The sequence below is a fragment of the Siniperca chuatsi genome, linkage group LG1, assembly GCF_020085105.1.
Source record: "Siniperca chuatsi isolate FFG_IHB_CAS linkage group LG1, ASM2008510v1, whole genome shotgun sequence".
Classification (NCBI taxonomy): domain Eukaryota; kingdom Metazoa; phylum Chordata; class Actinopteri; order Centrarchiformes; family Sinipercidae; genus Siniperca; species Siniperca chuatsi.
This window is the reverse complement of record NC_058042.1, coordinates 477,138-500,036: the sequence shown is the minus strand read 5'-3', so window position 1 is coordinate 500,036 and position 22,899 is coordinate 477,138. Positions and strand designations below refer to the sequence as shown.

The 22,899-nt window shown below is 42.3% G+C and overlaps 1 long non-coding RNA gene across 2 annotated transcripts; it reads right to left on the bottom strand.

The window, feature by feature from the left end:
* Positions 1-7,169: 7,169 nt before the first annotated feature.
* LOC122880387 lies at positions 7,170-13,276 on the bottom strand. 2 transcript variants are annotated; one of them, XR_006378922.1, is made up of 4 exons: positions 11,480-13,276; positions 11,095-11,247; positions 8,257-9,485; positions 7,170-8,105 (listed from the first exon to the last, which is right to left on the bottom strand). It is a non-coding gene; the product is annotated as an uncharacterized LOC122880387 (long non-coding RNA). The 2 variants fall into 2 exon arrangements; XR_006378920.1 differs by having other exon boundaries at positions 11,095-13,276.
* Between the last annotated feature and the right edge of the window lie 9,623 nt (positions 13,277-22,899).

Below are 22,899 nucleotides of genomic sequence, written 5' to 3'. Positions count from 1 at the left end.
CTACACCTCAAATTTCTTACATACACCCTAAAAGTTCAAATGACAACCTGCAATAATGTGATCTATGGGGCGCTGGGAAGATGCCCACTCTGTGTCGCAGTTAAAAAGAGAATTATTGGCTACTGGGGCAGGCTGACAGAAGGTAACCCATCACAGGTACACTATTTGCTCAGCCTGCATAATACAGGTGTATATGCGTCGTCATGGGTCTTGCAGGTTAAGCAGATACTGGATAACTGTGGTTTGTGTCTTCTGACTCACACAAAAGTGTAACATCAACTGACTGAAAGATCGGTTCATGCAAAAGTGGCAAAGTGAGCTCAGGAGTCGAGCTCAATTTGATATTTATGTAGAATTTAAACAAGAACTTAAACTGGAAAAGTATCTGTTGTATGAAAACCAAAGGTACAGGCAGGCTCTTTGTAATTTTAGAGTGAACGACACCAGAAAGGTCACTGGAAGGTATAAAGGGCAGGATAGTGTATTATATTTTTTGCTTAGTACTTCTATTCCTGTGTGCACTGACGTGACCGTGAACAGCTGTTTCCCCTCTGGGATCAATAAAGTATTTCTGCTTCTGGAACCGGAGGATCTGCAACCGTTTGTAATGACAGTCATTTGTGTCATGACGTGCTCTGCTCCCTAGTTTATTTTTTTCTTTTGTTACATGTTTTTCTGTTGATTGTTTCCTGTTTTATTTTGTGTTTCTCCTTGCATGTCTGTAACTTCACTTCCTGTCATTGTGTTTCCCTCCAGTTTTGATTGTTTGCCCCGCCTTAATTAGACATTAGTGTTTGTTCCTTGTGTTTTGGATTGTTTTCTTGGACCCTGCCTGTTCACTGGATTTTCTGCCTGATCCTTAACGCATGTGTTTGAGTTTGAACTGACTTTCCTGATTTTGATCTCTGCCTGTCTGACCATCCATGTAAGCCTTAATCCATCATTAAAACATTGGACTTCACCAGCTCTGCCTCCGTGTCTGCATTTGGGTCCAATTCCTCGTTTTCGCTGTTGCCCTGTTTCGGCACTGAACGTTACAGTTTGGGAGACGAGTATCATATTTTGTTTGAATGTAAGCATAATGAATTACAGAGAAAGTATTATTTAAACTGCCCATTTGTCTAAATTATTTTTATTACAATCAGATAAGCCAAAAGTTATTTGTAAACTATGTCCCTTTTTGAAGAATGTCCTTCCTTTGTTTAACATTTGTTGTACTTTAGCCATTATTGTTTGTTCTGTCTGTGCTCCATGTGATCCTTTTAAACCTAATTACACTGTCTGACAGTTACAGGAGTGAGATGATGAATCTGTGGAGGAGTGAACGACTTGTAAACTATAACTAAACATTTGAATATAGCAGAATGTCGTAAGGAGAAGAGTTGTGACATGTTAATCTGGATGAACAACAGCAGCAGCAGGAGGAATCTGTCTGTTCACACACTCACTGATGGAGACAGAGCCAGCTTCCTGTCACCGTGTGCATTCTTTCTCTACCTCGCTCACTCGTCCACGTTACCCTCACATGGGGGGTGAGAGTAACATGAACACTGAGCAGTGTGATGTTGGAATTTGAAAGAAGGAGTTGTGTGTGTGTGTGTGTGTGTGTGTGTGTGTGTGTGTGTGTGTGTAACTGCAGACACCTGTTTCTGCTAGTGTGGACGTGTGTGTGTGTGAACTTGTATTAATCACGTTCTGAGGACCACCGTTTGTTCACACAGTCACGCTGTGGGGTCGAACCACCTTTAGACATACAGAGGTGGAGGTTGGGGTCCTCCTGAGTCTAAACTGTGCTGTTTTATTTGTTTATTTCAGTCTTTTGGTCTTTTTTATTGCGGTGTATTTTATTCTGTGTCACTTTCTTTTATTTGCCTGATTGATTTAAACCTGCACTGATATTTTCATCCACTCGTTTGCAGCAGAAACAACAGAACATACCACTGACATATCATCCAAAAATATTTGGGATGTTTTTTGAAGATGTTTGTGTGTGTAGTAATACAACTAAAACATATGTTAGTGACAGAAACAGTAAACAGAACAAATATTTCAGTAAACATGGTCTGAATGTGGAGGTTGTCGTGAATTATTATCACTCCGACTGTCTAATATTTCTTATATTCACCTTTTGTTCTCATTATATCCAGAAATTGTACTTGTATTAGTGTGAATAAGTTTCTCATAACAAAACTCTCTTCATAATTACACTAAATCAGTGTTCAAATTACACCATGGCTTTCAGCGGAGCCCAATTTTTGGGGGGTGGGGGTGGGAGGGTGCTGTACGCATGCACGCACATACACGAATGCGCCCGTCTGAATATAATATCAATACATTTCAATTCATACAGGGAATATTTAGCCCGGGACAACAAAGAAACAGAAAAATGATTCATCGTTGCAACGTGTTTTTTTATCGCTCTCGCCCAGAAACAATAAAAATGCCAACGCACAGCGGACGTGCAATGTTACTTTGTTAAACAGACCAGACCGAGGCTGCAGTTATGAACATGCAGCTCCACACATGGATGTCCACAGCAGGAATAGACAGCGTTTTGTTTATTAGACACAAATTATCTGAAATTGTTATGCGTGAATAAACACACACATTGACAGGTGCTTTACTATTAGCCTATTATTTATTTCAGCAACCTAGATATACAGAAAAATATACATTTATACAGAAAAAAACTAGTCGTACCAGAAATTACAGTATTTTCGAGCTCCCCCTAAATTTCTCAAGTGAGGTTTCCGGGGAGCTCCTGTCTCTTTCAGGGGAGCCGAGCTCCCTGCAGCGCCCCCTCTTTATAATTATAACGTGATACTTTCTCATTTCAACATCTTGTTTTCTGTCGAGATGGAAGCAACACGCTGCTGTACAGTGCAGGGAAGAAACACCGCAGGTACACCACTTCACTTTGCACGTTTCTTTCTGCTCCTCAAACTATATCATGTTTACATGAATTGCTTCTTAATTCATACAGAACCACATTAATATGAAGAGTCTGCGAGTGAGCATTGTGCCCCGAAGGCTACATCAGTCTCAGATGTGGAGACTCGTGGTGTCGAGAGAGTCCATTTGATTTAATTGGATGATTACATTTTATGAAAAGTGTCCTTTTAGATTTTAAAGGGCATTTGTTGTGTCTTTCTGCATAAATAAACAATAAGCTGTAAATCTGCACAAAACTATCAAATATTATAAATATATAAAAGATCCCTCAATTACATCAAAAATCCTCTAATGACTCAGTGGGTAAACCAAAGAATAAAAACCTGACATGTTGAATGAAGAAATAATGTGTGTTGACTGAAGTTTTGGGACCTTTCAGGAATAAAATCCTGTGTTTTGTGCAGTGACAGTTAAACGTGAAGCAGCTCTGCAGCGTTTCACAGGCTGGTTCGTGGGTCTAAACTGAGCTCTGTCCCTGCCGTGCTGCTCCGAGGTGTCAGCTCTGCTGGCAGCTCTCCATTATTTACGCGGCAGCAGAGAATGTGACACAGATTTCCAGAACATGGTGTTCTGGGTGAAGTGAACCCCCCGTCCTCACTGCGGCTGTGTGGGCGGAGCGCCGACCCAAACAAACCCAGCCTTTGTCCTGGTGCAGAGCACGGAGGCGAGGATTACCAGGACCAGACACCTGCTGTTGTTCAGACGCAGATACAGTGTCGGTGCAGAGCTGCTGTCGAATTATCAGTTCACTGCAACCAAACGATCGATGTCATGTGAAGATGCTGAGAGTCCCGAGGTTCAGAGAGGAAGTTAGTGTGAAAGTCCTCATGATAGATAAACGGAAAACTGTAAAACTCTGATTATCTGCAGGCTCGTCAGAAAACAAACACTTCCTGTCTGTTTCTGCTGATTCTCTTAATGTTCTTTCAAACAAACTCCTGTTTACATGAAACCTCTTTAAAACGAGTTAAAGGGAGTTACAAAAGGAGAAGAACACTTTAAATAGGCTTTATTCTTTGCAATAGACACTGAAAAATAAAGAATGATGTCATGTGATGAGTCTGGAGTTTCAGCCAGGAGGTGAGAAAGATCACTCTTAAACTCCAGCAGCTGGTTGTTTCCTCACTTGAACAAGAAAAGAAAAAACATCAAATGAAGAATTTTCTTGCGTACTCTCGTTTCGTTTCGTTAGCTGTAAAGCCATTTGGATCAGCTGTACTGTATTTAAAGTGCTGTATAAATAAAATTGAGTTGAGTAAATTTCAGCTATAAACACCCACTCCTCTCCCTCCAACTCTGTCTCCTAAATATTACATTTATATCCAACTCATTTGTAAACACATTTTGATAGAAACATAATGACAGAGCATCTCTCTGGTTCTGCTGCATTGATTTAGATCCTTTTTAATTAAACCGTCCATCGGGAGTCCGACAGAGTTACAGCAGTGAGATGATGAATCTGTGGAGACTCTCAAGGTTCAGGAAAGATGGCGGTTTTGGTTAAATATTTAAAAAAGTACTTTGGGTCTTATGTGGTCGTTTCATTTGAGGATTTGAGGAAAAATAAATAAATGCTAAAGTTTCCCGGAGATTTCTACTGTTTATAATTTCCTGCTTTTTAAAATATTTCTTGAAGGACAGAATCACACCTCTGCTCTCAGCTCAGCGTGTTTGGACTGGCAGAGACTCTCATGTGCAGCTCATTAATCTCACCGCTGCTCATTTCCTGAGCCGAGTTTACATTAGAGCCACAGCGGCGGTCTGAGCAGGTCTGAGCTGCAGCGATGAAACGTGGGTCTGGACCGGCGTCTCTGCCTCTGACAGCAGCTGGATTAACGACAGCGTTTGATATCAGCCTCCACTGAGAGCTTCATTCACAGATCCGGTTTGTGTAACAAAGTAAACATGTGAATGTTACCAAGATAGAAATAATGTGTGCTGGATGTGTAACGCAACCCGTTCTCATCCCCAGGTCGTCAAATACAGACATTTTGTCTTTTCTCATAAAGACGCACAAGATACCCTTTAGCATCTGTATGAGAAGCACCGAGGTTTCAATTAACTCCAATGTAAAACCGTCCGCGGCAGTATCAGACGCTCAGAGGAACTGCTCCGGCCGTCCGTTCACTCCAGTATTAACCTGAGTGCGGCGCTATAAGACGCTGTGAGCTTCGGCCCCATTGGAGAAGGACCCGCCGCCTGGAAGTATTTTCCTCACTGTTAATTCCCATGTGAAGGTTTTCTTTCAGTGATATCCTCAACATTTCTCAAAACTAAAACATGAAAGTGTTCTTGATAATTCAATAATATGATGATGATGGTTTATGCCTTCGATTCTCAGAAATAAAGTTTTTTTGTCCCATTCATTTCTTTTAGCCTGCGTCCTCGTCACGTGACTGCCAAGTTTCTTTTGTGAAAACCAAAATGGTAGACATTTCTTTAATTCTCAGTGGGAAATGCAGTATTTTAAGATCATTTCTGCATTAAAATGTGCTTTGATAACATTTCTAGTGAGAAATGTGCATCTTCTTTCAGTGAATGTATACTTTTGTTAGTTATTACGAAGATTCTGAATCCAAACGCCAGGATCTCTGTTAAAAAAGGCGTGCTGTGGCAGCCTGTGATTGTGAAATGTGAAGTTGCTCATTCAATTTTATATTTCCGAGAATATGTGGCTGAGGATATTTAATTATGAAATCACATTTCTTAAAAAGGGGTTATCAAACTAGACTTTACCTTTCACATCCCTCATTTAATCCCTGCACTTGTCAAGTTCAGATATATCATCAAACTGGACTTTTTATTGTGCATTGCAGTCAACCTCCACTGTTACATAATTTAATTATTTCTACACGTCACATTTAGTTTTTGCTCTTGTCACCGTCATTAAGTTCATACACTTCATGTCTTTGTCCGTATTTCCTTTGTACAGTCAATATTTAATTTCAAGTTTTATCATTACTGTTCCATTCTGTGAACAGATTTCAAAATGTCAGTTTGATTTTAATATTACTTTGTTTATTTCATTACTATTATTATGACCGTACTTTTGTTTATTATTATTATCATTCTGCTGTGTTGCGTTTTTTGGGAGCAAACGCAGAGACACATTCTTTGTGTTCGTGCATCGGCGAATAAAACAGCTTCTGACTGAATGTGCTGCGTCACGCTGACATAAACCCCCAAACCAAGAATCACCAAGATACAAAGACTCTCCAGCGTTGTGTAAACAGTGGATGCATCAGTATTTGTCTTCTCAGCCCTAAACCAACACTTCAGGCCTTCCTCCAAGCCTGTAAATGCTCCAGATTGTCAGCAGCAGCCTTTTGTTATTTCTGAAGAACCAACAAACAAACAGCTTCATTTTAAATATCGAGCCTCAAAGTCCAAAACCACTTGTGTCCATAAAATGAGAACGTTTATAATTCGGCTTAGAGCTAAACCAGATAACCGAAAGGTCTCGACCTGGAGAGTAAGATATGTCAGTATGAAGATTCTTCATGGCTCCTGCTTTGAGATACTGACCTTTGAACCTTGACCTCAGTATATGTTTGAAGGCTTATAATCCTGCAACAAAAGGGGCAACAGACCAGCTGTTACAGAGAGCTCTTGACTTCAGCTATCATGTGAGCATTGTCAACAACTGGGGGTCAAATAAGATTTAGACATTTATTATTTATACATTTTATTGATACCACACTGAGGAAATTTACTTGTTACAGCTGCTCAAGATTCAACATGTACAGGAAAAAAGTTGATTGATAAAAAATACACATAAAATAAAAAAAATAGAAATAGAGAATAGAAAATAAGAGCTATAAACACTATATACATATATATGTGATGGATAATTGCACAGAATACTTGACATTGTAATACACACATGGTGTGTCGCATTGTACTAAAAAAATATAAAAATAAATATTGCTTTGAGAGATGGATGAATTGCACAAAAATCTGTGAATATATGTATGTATGTTTGTGTATATATATATATATGTATATATATGTATATGTATATATATAGGGCTCAGAGAAGAGCTGGAGAAGGCCTGGAAGGTGAAGGCGACAGTGGTGCCCGTGGTCATCGGAGCACTCGGGGCAGTGACCCCCAAACTGGAGGAGTGGCTACAGCAGATCCCTGGAAGAACACCAGACATCTCGGTCCAGAAGAGTGCAGTACTAGGAACAGCAAAGATACTGCGCAGAACCCTCAAGCTCCCAGGCCTCTGGTAGAGGACCCGAGCTCGAAGGATGAGACCACCCGCGGAGGGTGAAGGTCAAAGTTTTTTTTTTTTTATATATATATAAAACTTTGCCCAGTCCTCTTTTCTCCCCATTACAAAGGGAGTTCCTCAAGGTTCAGTCCTTGGACCAATCTTATTCACCATACATATAGACGATATTACTTTTCATTTGCAATTTCCATCTTTATGCTGATGACACTATCCTTTACTTGTGTGCAGATTCTGTTCATGCCGCCACTCTAAATCTGCAGCTATCATTTAACCGCCTTCAAAAACATCTCCACAACTTGAAAATGGTCCTAAACTGTGCAAAGACAAAATGGATGTTGTTTTCCAATGCAAGAAAAACTGACTACGATAGTGTTGAAATCCGTTCTGCTGATAACACCATAATAAGCAGAGTGAATACTATAGATATCTAGGCATTTGGACTAATGAAAAACTTACTTTTAAAGTCCATATTGACATGCTGTTATCTAAGCTGAGATTGAAACTTGGCTTTCTTTATTGAAATAAATCTTGTTTTCCTTTATTTACAAGAAAACTAATTGTTTATGCAGTTTTCCTCTCAGTATTAGACTACGGGGATGTTATTTATGGGCGGGCCCCTCTCAAACCTGTAGATGCAGTATATCACTCCGCATTAAGATTAATTACTGGAGATAGTTATTGTTATGGTATACCGGGGCTGGGCAAAAAAGCACGACCAGGACAGCGAGTGTGCAGTAGTCGGTTCCGGTTATTTAGAAGAACACACAATGAGAAACCAGGAGTTTGGAGGTAAGGCTGGAAGCCGGTAGACTGGTGGCAGACAGCAGACCGCCATGAGGCTGAGGAGAGCAGGCAGGCCGAGGCAGGTGAGAGCTGTGGTGAAGTCCTCCTTCACGGCAGGTAACACGAGCGATCCTGGGCACAGGAAGTTAAACAGGTTAATCAGGCATTCTGATATCACGCAGGTAATTCCTTAGAAGGGTGGACAAGAGCCGAAGAGTTATACCACTGAATGAGACTAACAGGGGACAAACAGTCAGGAACACTAGGAATGGTACAGCCGTACCATGACAGTTGTGGGACACGCCACCCTCTCTCTCAGGCCTGTGTTCTTGGAGTGTTGGTAGCCATTGCAATGCTCACAGACATGGCTTTCCCTGCAGGTTCCAAAATTTCGAACAGAGTTAGTTAGTTACTGTGCCCCACATACCTGGAATTTGCTTCAAAGACACTTTAAGGCAACCTCATTAACAACACTGACACAATTCCAAGGTTTAAGGGCTAATTGTATTGGTTATAATTGTTATTGTTTTTAATCTTTAATTGTTCTCATTGTTTTATTTATTTATTTGCCTGGTTGTCAATTCCTGCACCTATAAAAAGCCATCATCAATGGTGCTCTGATACTACGATTCACCATGGCAACCGGCGAGAAAAAAAGGTTGCTCTTCTTCACCCCACTGGAGTTAGAAGCTCTAATACGTGCTTATGGCGAATATGAGCACTCAGAAAAAAAAGCAACACAGCTGCAGTGGCAAAGGAGAGAGAGTTGGCATGGGAGAGATTTGCTGCCGAAGTCAATGCGTAAATTTGAATGCAGTAGTCTATTCATTTAACATTTAACCATACTTTCTTTCACTTAGGTGCAATCCTTTGGGCAGCTGGAAATTAAATATAAAAATGATTAATATAGTTCAAACAGGTAAGGCATATTTAGCTCAGGCCTATAGACTCATGATTGTACCTCCCTCCTCTGGTTTTAATTTGACACATTAAACTAAGTAAATATCATTCAGTGGCTATTTCAGCTTGTAGTAGATTTAACCCCCAACATAATGCTGTTTTAAAACACAGAAATGTCCTCTCGCCTAATATCCTGAGTTCTACTCAGCCAACAGAAAGAAGGCAGAGGCCCCAAAAATGGTTGGAGTGCCCTCCACCACCACCTCTGACAGAGGCAGAAGAGCTGGCCCTGAGCCATAACGCCGGGCGACCAGTGGCTGAAGGCATCCCTGGAGAGCATCATCCGAGCCAAACACCCCCCCAGGACACAAGTGCCTACATCAGATGTAAGTGTGTGTGTGTGTGTGTGTGTGTGTGTGTGTGTGTGTGTGTGTGTACTGTATATTCCCTTTTTTGATTTTTCATTCCTCCCAACAGTCACCGATGGTGTTATCTGCCTTGTTGAGCCTCCTGCCACAACAGAACTCCTTGCAGTTGTAAGTACTGATGGATGCAGATGACACGACCATCCTTGGCCTCATTCAGGGTGGGGACGAGTCATCATACAGGGATCTGGTGAACAAAATCATTGTCTATGTTCAGATTTGACTCTTTTCATGGATCTGTCCTGAGTGATTTATTAAACAGAAAGGTTTTTCTGTTTTGGCCCTTTGCATATAGAGGCATGTGACGTGTCAGACAGCGTTATCAGCTCTGCCTTGACTGTCCCAGTCTGAGAGTAGACTGACTCTTAATCATGCAGATCCCAACCACCTGATTGATGATGAGTGATGAAGAGTGATGATTGCAACGTTGCTCTGTTAAATCACATTTACAGGATGCGATCAGTACAGTGTGCTGATTGCTTCTCCACCATAACAACTTTATTTAACAACAATAACAACGCTTGACTCAACTGTGATATAAAATCCAAGGAGAAGCGAAGAACTTGACAGTAAATAGAAAATATATGAAGAAAACCTGGTAAATTCAACTTATTTTGTAAATCTTGAATTGTAGAGAGTTCACCTTTTGTGTATGAACTTGTTTCTCAGCTCACTGTGGGGAAGAAAAAGACTTTCCACCACTTACAGTGACAGAAAGAATAATTATTCACCAGTAAAGTTCCCTCTGACGCATAATGGAGGAAAAGCAGAAAGTCTTTAAAGTATCTTAAGTGATTCTCCACTTCAAATCTCTTTAGTATCAAACGTTTCTCCTGAGAAAAGCTTCTGTTAATGTGAGTGTGTTCAGTTTGGAGTCAATGACCTGACATCATTAAACCTCTGAACTAAGCTTTCTGATCTGCATATGACACATCAGAAGTTAGCACAAGGACCTGCATTATAGAGCTCTTGCAAAGCGTAATCCTGATGATAATGTGCTAATCGTTCCCAAATGTTCAGTTGAGCATCGAGGAGGAGGAAGTGAGCAGGACTGAAGGAATCCCCCCAAACATCCCGACACAGTTTAAGCACATTATAGAAACACTCAGAACAAAAGCATCACATGACCTGAAAATATAATGTTGAGCCATTCCTTTAAATATTGTCTTGTCACTGTCTCTGTCTGTTGATTGTCCTCTCCTTCTAAACTTCTAAATGTGGCACTCAGTGGTTTAACGTTTTTTGGTTATAGAGGAAAAATATGGAATTATGCTGCATTGTCCTTTTATGCTGCTTTGCTAGCTGGTTCACAAAATACACATTTGTCTCACTGCTGAAAAGCATGTGATTGCTGAGAGGTGCATCGTGAAATCAAAGCACTCAGCTGATCACACTGTTGAAATGCTACATGAGCAGCAGCAGAGTTTAAGTGAGTTTAAGAGAAAGCGAAACACTGATGGCTAACATTACTCCTAAAAGTGGTAAATACCTTTACCAACTGAACTGAGACCACAACAGTAAGTCTGGGTTAACTTAAAAACGTACACTAAAACCCTAACAGAGAGGAAGAAGAGAGGACCGACAGTCATAACACCTATAGGGCCTATAGGAACGAAGTGGAGGACCTAGACTATGATGTCATGACGACAATCGCTCTCTTGTTTACAATAAGACAAAAGAAATACGTTGAAACTGCTGCCTTTAGGAGGACCAGAAGGAATTCTTTTCCTGCTTCCAACGGGTCATCTGTAGAAATTGTTTTAAATTTCTGGGCACGACATCACAGACATACTCACATGGTCCCTCAACACCACGGGCATCCTCAAGAAGGCACAGCATGGGCTGGACTTCCTGAGGCGCCTCAAGAGCTTCAGTGTGGGAACCAAAGCTGTTGTGAACTTCTACCGATGTAGCATCACAGCGTGCTTCGGCGGCCTGGCTGCAGAGGACTGTAAAGACAGCAGCTAAAGTCATTGGCACAGGATTACCACGACTCGAGGACATTTACAACACTCACTGTAACATCATTAAGGACACCAGCCATCCTGCTCATGGACTGGTTTCAGCCAAGTTGTGTGACATTTGCACACAGCAAACAGTTTCATCAACATGGAGGCAGCACACAAAGCAGCAGCAGGTTCAGAGTGTGGAAGCAGCCTTCAGTCTTTCACACCTGCTCACCTGACTGGGTCCTGGTGTCCCCCTGCTGCACTAAAATACGCCGTCCTATTGGAGTGTGCTGGACGTGTTTCAGTGAGTAGAGTGAGGCGTGTTCTGACATCACTATCATTATTCTGTCAAATAAACAGGCTTTGGCAAAAAGAAGTTGAACAGTCAGATGTCATCTGACAACACACTGCATTGGCCAGTCAAATACTTTTAAGCATAGGTTCCAGGAAGATGACTTTCTAAGCTGAACACTGTATTTCTAATGTTTACTTGGTGATGGTCGTATTACAAACCTCTGTGCAGTGTTTTAGTGTCTGATAAACCTTCAAACTCAGGGATCTGCTACTCAGACTGATCTTCTGGATCATATTTTATATTCCGTACCTGAGACAACATGTCCACACCAACACACACTGTGTTTTTCACAGAGCTATTTTCAGTCTGAACCAGTGTTATCTCTCCGGTTTCACTTCAGTTCCTCTGGTCTCCATGTTGTTCCTCTGTAATCCTGGCAGGTAGGTTCATGTTTGAAGAGGTTCATTTCACACAGAACCACATCATAAATCATCACCCTGTTACACAAGTCTGAATCAGATTTCATCAGACACATCTGTCTGATTAAAGAACAACATCGGCCTGTTTCACTAAAACTGTTAATTACTTAACTTAAGCTTATGTGTTTCTATCCTTTTTGCTGTTGTTTCTCTCTCTTGTCTTGTCATGTCTCATGTCCTCCTGTTAATCACTTGCCTCACACTATTAATGAACATCCCCCAAAGAAAAAATGACAAGAAGTCTGCCATGCAAAGGTTTACTAATCATCAACATTCAGAAAAAAGGAAAAAGAAAATGAAGGCAGCATTGCCTTTCACTAAAGAATTCCCACAGGTGTGGCACATTCTCATGCATGTTTGTTTTGATCCGTGAACTGTGTCCGAATGAGTGACAGGAAATGATCTCATGTTGCAAATCACCATTTGCCGTTTGCAAACTTGGTGAAACTAGCATCAGGGCAAGAAATCTAGAGGGAAAAAGATTCCTGTAGCGCAGCCCTCAGGACAAACGTCCCCGATGCCCTGGATAATATAACCATCCTGCTCTGACCTCCAGTTTGAATTACTGACACTTTGTTTCTGACTAATCAGATTTTTTCTGTCTCTAAATACTACAATACCCATGAGCCTCAGCTGCTGTTGCTGTGGAGAAGAAGCCAGTCAGAGGCGTGAATCAGAGCAAATTCAAAACACTTCGTAGTTGCAGTTGAGCACAAAACTCATCGCCATGGCTACTGAATTCATCCAAAACTGACCCAGAATTTAAAAGTGAATTAATTGAAGCTGCAGGTTGTAAAATCTGTTCTCTCAATAGTCTAATATTTATCTTCAGCTCAATGTTAGTGTTAAGCTCTGTGAGTGGATGTTTGTTAGTGAAATGGTAGAAAAGGTTTCAGTCGTAGTCATCTGGACACTGTTTTCAGTTGATTCTGACAACAGTGTCCAGATGACTATGACTGAAACCTTTTCTACGATGGAACACTCCTGGACGAATGAGGGACTACACCGTCCTGTTAGTGAAATGCACACTGGGAGTTGTAGTTGACTTTTCTCCTTCAGTGTTTATGTCCACAGGCTTCCTGTAGCTTTCTATCAAAACCAGATATTTTCCAAGTCAGTTGTTCATCACAGACGCTGAATATAAGGAAAGTGAGCCAGTCTGTTACTGCAGGAACCAGGCTGTGCTGCCTTTCTCTTCTTCTTCTTCTCCTTTCGGCTGTTCCCTTTCAGGGGTCGCCACAGCGAATCATGTGCCTCCATCTAACCCTGTCCTCTGCGTCCTCTTCACTCACACCAATTAACTTCATGTCCTCTCTCACTACATCCATAAACCTCCTCTCTGGTCTTCCTCTAGACCTCCTGCCTGGCAGCTCCAACCTCAGCATCCTTCTACCAATATATTCACAGTCTCTCCTCTGAACACGTCCACACCACCTCGATCTGGCCTCTCTGACTTTATCTCCTAAACATCTAACATGAGCTGTCCCTCTGATGTCCTCATTCCTGATCCTGTCCGTCCTCGTCCCTCCCAAAGAGAACCTCAGCATCTTAAGCTCTGCTGCCTCCAGCTCTGCCTCTCATCTTTTCTTCAGTGCCACTGTCTCTAAGCTGTCCATCGCTGGTATCACCACCGTCTTGGACACCTTTCCTTTCATTCTTGCTGATACTCTTTTATCACACAACAAACCTGACACTTTTCTCCACCCGCTCCAACCTGCTCGCACTCGCCTCTTCATCTCTTCTCCACAGTCTCCATCGCTCTGAACCGTTGACCCTAAGTACTTAAAGTCCTGCACCTTCTTCACCTCTGCTCCCTGTGACCTCACCGTTCCACCTGGGTCCCTCTCATTGACACAAATGTATTCTGTCTTACTGCGGCCAAGCTTCATTCCTCTGTTTTCCAGAGCAGACCTCCATCTCTCTAGATTTTCCTCCACCTGCTCCCTGCTCTCACTACAAATCACAATGTCATCCGCAATCATCATAGTCCGTGGAGATTCCTGTCTAACCTCATCTGTCAGCCTGTCCATCACCAGAGCAAACAAGAAGGGGCTCAGAGCCGATCCTTGATGCAGACCCACCTCCACCTTGAACTCCTCTGTCACACCTACAGCACACCTCACCACGGTCTTACAGCTCTCATACCTGTCCTGCACCACTCTAACATACTTCTCTGCCACTCCAGACTTCCTCATACAATACCACAGCTCCTCTCTCGGCACCCTGTCATACGCTTTCTCTAAATCTACGAAGACACAATGCAACTCCCTATGACCTTCTCTGTACTTCTCCATCAGCATCCTCAAAGCAAATACTGCATCTGTTGTACTCTTTCTAGGCATGAAACCATATTGCTGCTCACAAATGCTCACCTCTGCCCTTAGCCTAGCTTCCACGACTCTTTCCCACAACTTCATTGTATGGCTCATCAGCTTTATTCCTGTTGCCACAGCTCTGCACATCTCCCTTGTTCTTAAAAAATGGCACCAGTACACTTCTCCTCCATTCCTCAGGCATCCTCTCACTCTCCAAGCTCTGTTAAACAAACTAGTCAGAAACTCTACTGCCACCTCTCCTAGACACTTCCATACCTCCACAGGTATGTCATCAGGACCAACTGCCTTTCCACTCTTCATCCTCTTCAACATCCTCCTCACTTCACTCTTGCTAATCTTTGCTACTTCCTGCTCCACACCAGTCACCTCTTCTACTCTTCGTTCCCTTTCATTTTCCTCATTCATCAACTCTTCAAAGTACTCCTTCCATTTTCCCATCACACTCCTGGCACCTGTCAATACATTTCCATCCTTATCTTTAATCACCCTAACCTGCTGCACATCCTTCCCATCTCTATCTCTTTGTTTGGCCAACCTGTACAAATCCACTTCTCCCTCTTTAGTGTCCAACCTAGCATACAAGTCCTCATATGCTCTTTGTTTGGCCTTTGCCACCTCCACCTTCACCTTACGCTGCATCTCCCTGTACTCCTGTCTACTCTCTTCAGTCCTCTCAGTGTCCCACTTCTTCTTAGTTAACCTCTTTCTCTGTATACACTCCTGTACTTCCTCGTTCATCCACCATGTCTTCTTGTCCGCTTTCCTCTTTCCAGATGACACACCGAGTACCCTCCTACCCGTCTCCCTGATCACATTAGCTGTAGTGGTCCAGTCATCTGGGAGCACTTCCTGACCACCCAGAGTCTGTCTCAGCTCCTGAAAACTACACGACATTCTTCCTTTTTCAACTTCCACCACTTCGTCCTCTGCTCTGCATTTGTCCTCTTCATCTTCCTCACCACCAGAGACATTTTACACACTACCATCCTGAGTTGTCTGGCTACACTCTCCCCTACCACTACTTTACAGTCACTGGTCTCTTTCAGATTACAACGTCTACACAAGATGTAGTCCACCTGAGTGCTTCTACCTCCGCTCTTATATGTCACCCTATGTTCCTGCCTCTTCTGGAAGAAAGTGTTCACCACAGCCATTTCTATCCTCTTTGCAAAGTCTACCACTATCTGTCCTTCTGCGTTCCTGTCCTGAAGACCAAACCTGCCCATCACATTCTCATCACCTCTGTTCCCTTCACCTACATGCCCATTGAAATCTGCACCAATCACCACTCTCTCACCTCTGGGGATGCTCTGCATCACTTCATCTAACTCACTCCAGAATTTCTCCTTCTCTTCCAACTCACATCCTACCTGTGGGGCATAACCACCCACAACATTGAACATCACCCCTTCAATTTCCAGCTTCAGACTCATCAACCTGTCTGATACTCTTTTCACCTCTAGAACATTCCTCACAAACTCCTCTTTCAGGATAACTCCTACTCCGTTTCTCTTTCTATCTGACCCATGGTAGAACAACTTGAACCCTGCTCCTAAGCTTCTAGCCTTGCTACCTTTCCACCTGGTCTCCTGGACACACAGTATGTCCACCTTCCTTCTCTGCATCATGTCAGTCAACTCTCTAGCCTTCCCTGTAATAGTCCCAACATTCAAAGTCCCTACTGTCAGTCCTACATTCTTAGCTTTCCTCTTCTCTCTCTGCCTACGAACACACCTTCCTCCTCTCCTTCTTCGTCTTTGACCAACAGTAGTCCAATTTCCACCGCTACCCTGTAGGTCAACAGCACTGGTGGCGGTCGTTGTTAACCCGGGCCCCGACCGATCCGGTATGGAAGTCATTGTCGTGATTTGCATTTTTAATTTGGCATGTGTTTTACGTCGGATGCCCTTCCTGACACAACCCTCTGCATTTATCCAGACTTGGGACTGGCACAAGAAGACACTGGCTTGTGGCCCCTTGCGGTTGCATTGCCGTGTTGCTTTTCTGACACTTGGAAAAATGTCAGTCCACCAGGAACCACAGAGACCCAACAGACACAGCTGCATGTGGGCAGATCCATCAAATGCACTTTACTGATGAGTCCACTGTTGCTTCAGCTCACAGTGATACAGGAGTGGATTTGAGGAAAACCTAATCCAGACAAGACGTCATTTAGTAAAAGTGAGTGGAGCATGTTTCATCAGGAGCTGTCCCTGAGAGCTGGTCACAAGCTGTTTCACAACAGGAAGAAGCCAAAACTTGTCCTGAAAACAAAACAAGAGAAGAGATGAGAAGATAACTTTCTATTTTCTGCTTCTCTGCTTTCAAACCGTAGATATTCCCAGCAGCTTATCAAATCAGATCTTACGATAAGAAGACTGGTGGGAGGAGGAGACCAGACAGATCTGTCTACTGTTAAGGGAAAGAAAACAAACTGAGCTCCAGCTCATATCCAGAGCATTTATCCAAACTGACTCACATAGCTGACTGAGTGAGAAAAAGTGAGAAACAGACGGTGGCTGAACCTAGTTCCCACCTGGGGGTTTCAGGTTGAATCTGTTTTCTCTTTAACAAACTTTTAGATCTGATACCACACTGATTAATGGGGTTAATTTCTGACAATCTATATACTGTGGTTGTTTTTGGTGAAGGGTGAAATGAATGTGTCCGTTTACAACTAATGAACGTGAGCGCCGTTCACTCTCGCATGAGCTCACGCACTGTGTTTTACGGCACCCGGCATGCCGGTGTTCTGGGTCATAGCCACGTGTGGTCTGTTGTTAGCGTGCTATCACCCTTGCTAGCCGAGAGGAGGAGACGAGTGTGTGTGGAAATAACAGTTTTGAGTGAGTATGGACAATGAGAACTGAAATGTGGAAATTTGTAGTTAAAACTCCAACAGCACGCCAACGCACATGGTACCAAAAACTGAATAACAAAACCCGGGTATTATTTTTTTAATTATTATTTTGGGTCACCAGGACATTTCAGAGGTCTATGTAATAAACATTTTCCCTATTATTGCATTCAATCCTTGTGGTTTGATATTTATTCATGTTTGATAGTTAATGCGTTTAATGTGGTAAAAATACGGACTATAGTTGCTAAAGATGATGCATGGGAGTTTCAGCTCACAATAACAGTAACATTATACAATGAGCTAGCTTGGCCTCTCTGCACCGTAGTTAGAGTCATAAGCCTCAAATTCATTAGTTATTGCAGACACAACCTAATTTTGCATTTTTTGTACGCCCTCACCAATTCACCTGCCATGCAAAGGTATTATCCCATGTAAAGAGCTAGGCTATCAATCCTGCAACAAAATGGATTTGAGTGGGTGGCCTACACCTACATGAAGCCTGAAGAGCTGAAAGCATCAGATGTGTGTGGAGCGATGAGGAGGCTGGAGCCTTCCTCACATGAACACATGAAGCCAACAGAAACGTCATGTTTCCTTCATGTTCCCACATGGTTTCCATCGTCTGAGCTTTTACTGGAGCTCTTTTGATGACGTCATCTCGCTGTCTTCTTCTTCTGCGCTGCTTTAACGGCAGCAGCTGGAGGATCAGCTCCACCAGCTGTTTACCTCCATCAGCCAATGAGCTCGTGTTCTCACAGCATCAGCGGGTGGAAACAAGCAGCGAGTCACGTTTCCTTTGGATCATTTTCTTTAAATTCAATTAGAATTTGTGCTACATTTGGATGGAAACCTGATTAGTGTTCGGCGAGCCAACGAGCGCACTCACGCCTTTAAACTACAGTGTGGTCAGGCTGCAAATGGTTTTCTTCATTTATATTTTCACATGGATGTTTTTATTAATATTTGTTTTCTCTGGTGGTGATATATAATCCCTCCGGTGTGTCCTGGGTCTGCCCCGTGGTGTCCTCCCAGTTGGACGTGTCCAGAATCCGTCTTTATTCTGCTTTAATGGAACTATTTTATGAGAGAAAAGACAACAATGAAGACTGTTTTCTCATTGGATGAAAGCTTGTCCCGCAGGATGAGTCTGAAAATGTTTCGTATTTTCATAAAGTAATTTTCCAAAAACAGCCGTTGTGAAAGGCGCTTAAAGGAGCCGTGAAGGCCCAGTCCACATCATTTTGAGAGAGGGGGGAACATACCAGCAGTACTGTGGTAAACAGGATGTTTATTTCAGTTTTAAAGTGTTGTCTGAGTTCATGGCTTTTCAACACGCCTGCACACGCTGTTAACTTACATCCACATTCCTCAAAGGATTAACTGTGTGTGTGTGTGTGTGTTGGGGGGGGTGTGTGTTGCATTTGTTTATGTTGTTTTCCAGAAAGTACACATGCACATCTTCCAGAAGTCACACTTGATTGCAGTCAATCATAATATACTCATACACACACACACACACACACACACACACACACACACATGCGTGGGCACACACACATCCTTGTGAGGACCCTCATTGACATAATGCATTCCCTAGTCCCTTACCCTCACCTTAACCTAATTCTAACCTAACCCTAGGTAGGTAAAGTACGTAAAGTCTTAACCTTCAAACCTTTGAAGTTGTGCCAAAATGTCCTCACAAAAACTTGTTCCGGTCCTCACTATGTATGAAGAACAAGCACACACATGCAGCGTTAAGTGTGAGCAGATGTGTGTCCTCTGGCTGCTCTCAGTCCTCTGCAGGTCTGATGGTTAAAACAGACTCATGGCAGCGTGAAACTGGAGAATTACAAAGAACCAACAGGAATCCAAAAGCTTCGGCATTAAACTTTAACCTCAGATGACAGAAGAGATCAGTGCAGGGAGGATTGTGCAATGACACACTGATTGTTTCATAACTGTTAAAGGAACAGTCCTTCGTCTTCATCGCTGTCTTCTCCAGAGAAACCTGGCCGAGGGGCTTCCCTGCCTCTCGGTCTAACGGACAGTTCGCTTTAGCAACATGCAGCTAAGTGCGACACTAACAACAGGTAACATTACAATATGTTTCACTGTTGTCTTAAAATAAGCAAAGGTCCTCATGGCCTTCTGAGCAGAGACTGTGGGAACAACATGTGCGAGGTACAAATTCCCACAATGGGACTCCTGCTACGACCAACCAATCAGAATGCGACATGAGATGACACAGAAAAAACAGGCCAGCATGGCATTTTGTAAGCGCCATTTTTGAATAAAGTTTAGGAAAAAAACAGACACACGAACCAAAATGATGGAAGTGAAACAAAAAATAAGCTTGTGGGAGAAAACTTTTTACTGTTGTGCTGCATTTTCAGACATCAGAACATTGCAGATGGGTGATTGGCTGACAGCGCTACGATTCACTGACTCATCTGACAGCCTCAAACTGGTATCGTACAGAGACCGTCAGACCACCTCACACAGTGCGACAAACACAATCACTGTTGTTGCACAGTCTAAAGAGAAGGGATACATGATAATACGACCATCATCATCGTCATCACAAAAATTCACCTGGGAATGCAAAATGTATAATTCACTTATGTAATTGTGGGACTCAGAACAACAAAGAACAAATTAATTAACTTCTAAACAACTTTGAGAGCTGTCCTAAACCACCATTTTAAATAATCATGTTTATTTGGAAAACTCACAGAGATCGTCACAATGTTTCCCCTAATTTCTACATCGAAGGTGGAGAGTGCAAATTTATGTGAAATTCACCAGGCTGAAATAAACCGGAATTTCGCTTTAATGATGATAAGGCGTTCCAAGAGGTGAGCGACAGCCGACTGTTGGTCATTGATCAACCACTTTGCTAAAAAAGAAAAGAAAGACATATTTTGTGCCGTAGACAGCTCATTGTTTTAAACTTTGATCTACGACACAAAACATACAGGACTCGCAACATGTGATCATCCTGGCACACATGTTTATTTACAGCTCAGACACTTGGTCTGATCCAAACAGCCTGCTGGTTCCTGGTGGATCAGGTCGGTATCTGGACATCTGGTGCTGACATGGAAAACTCCTGTAAACAAGACTTCATGACATCGGAGCAGATCGCTGTTTTTTACAGTTGGTAACATGCGGTTCACTTTTCAAAACAGACTACACAACAGAAGTCAATGCGACTAAACTGCGGATCACTTTTCATTTATGTGACACAAAATGCATTCAATGACCACAACTTTCAAAATTCATCAACTGTTTTCTCACTCGAACTCAACCAAACCTCTGTGTATTTACACTCCATTTTACTCGTAAATTTAACGATTTTGAGCAGTTACATAGTGCTGTCAAAATTGTTACATTGTCGTTCAAAACCAAACATAACGCAAACCTTTAGAGGAAGTCCTGGAGGGACCAGGGTCTAAAATAACTACCGGGGATATTAGTTACTTTTCCACCCAAAGTACCAGGAGCTTAAAAGTTGCTTCAGCAATGGGAGACTGCCCACATCTCCCATTTTATCAGCGATTAATAGAATAAAGTGACATTTAATAGTAATTCAGTCTGATCATCAGGCAGTTCAGAGTCTTTAAGCAGGAAACAGAAATCCTCCTCGTCTTTTGATAGAAACAACAGGAAAAAACGAGAGCTGTTTATTTTCTGCTGCTTCCTGCTGAGTGCAAACACTCTAAACCAAAAGCTGAACTTCAGACGAAGTTCCCTGAAGCGTGAGAAAATACAAACCTAAATTCCTGAATATGACTCTCAACTCACTTAGAAATTCATCAGACGTCGACTCAAACAGAGAAAGAGGCTCCTCTGAATGTTGAGGGAGAACTCCGGCTTCAGTGTGATGGTTTGGCTTCGTTTGTCTGATGTGAAAGCAGAAGAGGATTTGAGCTCCTTACTGAGGTCACTGTGACTCTGACAGAAAAGAGGCAGGAAAGGAGGTGTGTGTGTGTGTGTGTGTGTGTGTGTGTGTGTGTGTGTGTGTGTCTGTGTGAGTGTGTGTGTGTGTGTGTGTGTGTGTGTGTGTGTGTGTGTGTGTGTGTGTGAGTGTGTGTGTGTCTGTGTGAGTGTGTGTGTGTGTGTGTGTGTGTGTGTGTGTGTGTGTGTGTGTGTGTGTGTGTGTGTGTGTGTGTGTGTGTGTGTGTGTGTGTGTGTGTGTGTGTGTGTGTGTGTGAGTGTGTGTGTGTGTGTGTGCTTCAATTTTCCTCATGGAAACTGGAGCTTAAAAGCTGAGGTCACTTTAGTTTTGTCCATCCTATATTAATTTCAGCCCATCCCAAATTGACCATCCAGCTGATAGCGCTTCCATTCTATCGCTCCTCTAAAAAAGAAGATAATAAAACAAAGAAGGTTAGCTCCATGGTGTAACCCCCAAACCTGCAAATTAAAGCAACCATCACTAAAACTTGAAAGGAAATGGCGTTCCACCAACCTGGAAGAATCTCGTTTAGTCTGGCAAGATAATCTTAAAACATATAGGAAAGCCCTCCATAATGCCAGAGCTGCTTACTACTCATCATTAATAGAGGAAAATAAGAACAACCCCAGGTTTCTTTTCAGCACTGTAGCCAGGCTGACAGAGAGTCACAGCTCTATTGAACCATGTATTCCTATAGCCCTCAGTAGTAACGACTTCATGAGCTTCTTTAATGATAACATTTTAACTATTAGAGAAAAAAATCATCAAGTCCTGCCTTCAACTGGTACCGATTTATCTTCAAACACAGGAACCTTAGAAACAACTGTAGAGCCTGATGTGTGACAACACAACCATCTTCAGCTGACTTTGACGTTTTACCCTTAGTTAGCACCTCTTTACTGGATATGATCAATCTGTCTTTATTAACAGGCTATGTACCACAGTCCTTTAAAGTAGCTGTAATTAAACCGCTTCATAAAAAGCCCACTCTTGATCCAGGGGTTTTAGCCAACTATAGACCTATATCTAACCTTCCCTTTCTCTCTAAGATCCTTGAGAAAGCAGTCGCCAATCAGTTGTGTGACTTTCTAAATAACAATAGTTTATTTGAGGATTTTCAGTCAGGGTTTAGAGTGCATCATAGCACAGAGACAGCACTGGTGAAAATTACAAATGACCTTTTAATTGCATCAGACAATGGACTTGTCTCTGTACTTGTCTTGTTAGATCTTAGTGCTGCGTTCGACACCATTGACCATCACATCCTATTACAGAGACTGGACCTAACTTCCTTAGGCAATATTATTAGGAAACACTCCATAAACTATGCAGATGATACATAATTATATCTATCGATCAAGCCAGATGACACTAACCAGTTAGCTAAACTTCAAGCATGCCTTAAGGACATAAAGACCTGGATGACCTGCAACTTTCTGATGTTAAACTCTGACAAAACTGAAGTTATTGTACTTGGTCCCAGACACCAGACACATTATCTAAAGATATAGTTGCTCTAGATGGCATTGCCCTGGCCTCCGGCAGCACCGTAAGGAACCTCTGAGTTATCTTTGATCAAGATTTATTCTTTAACTCCCACATGAAACAAACTTCAAGGACTGCCTTCTTTCATCTACGTAACATTGCAAAAATCAGGCACATCCTGTCTCAAGATGATGCTTAAAAACTAGTTCATGCATTTGTTACTTCTAGGCTGGACTACT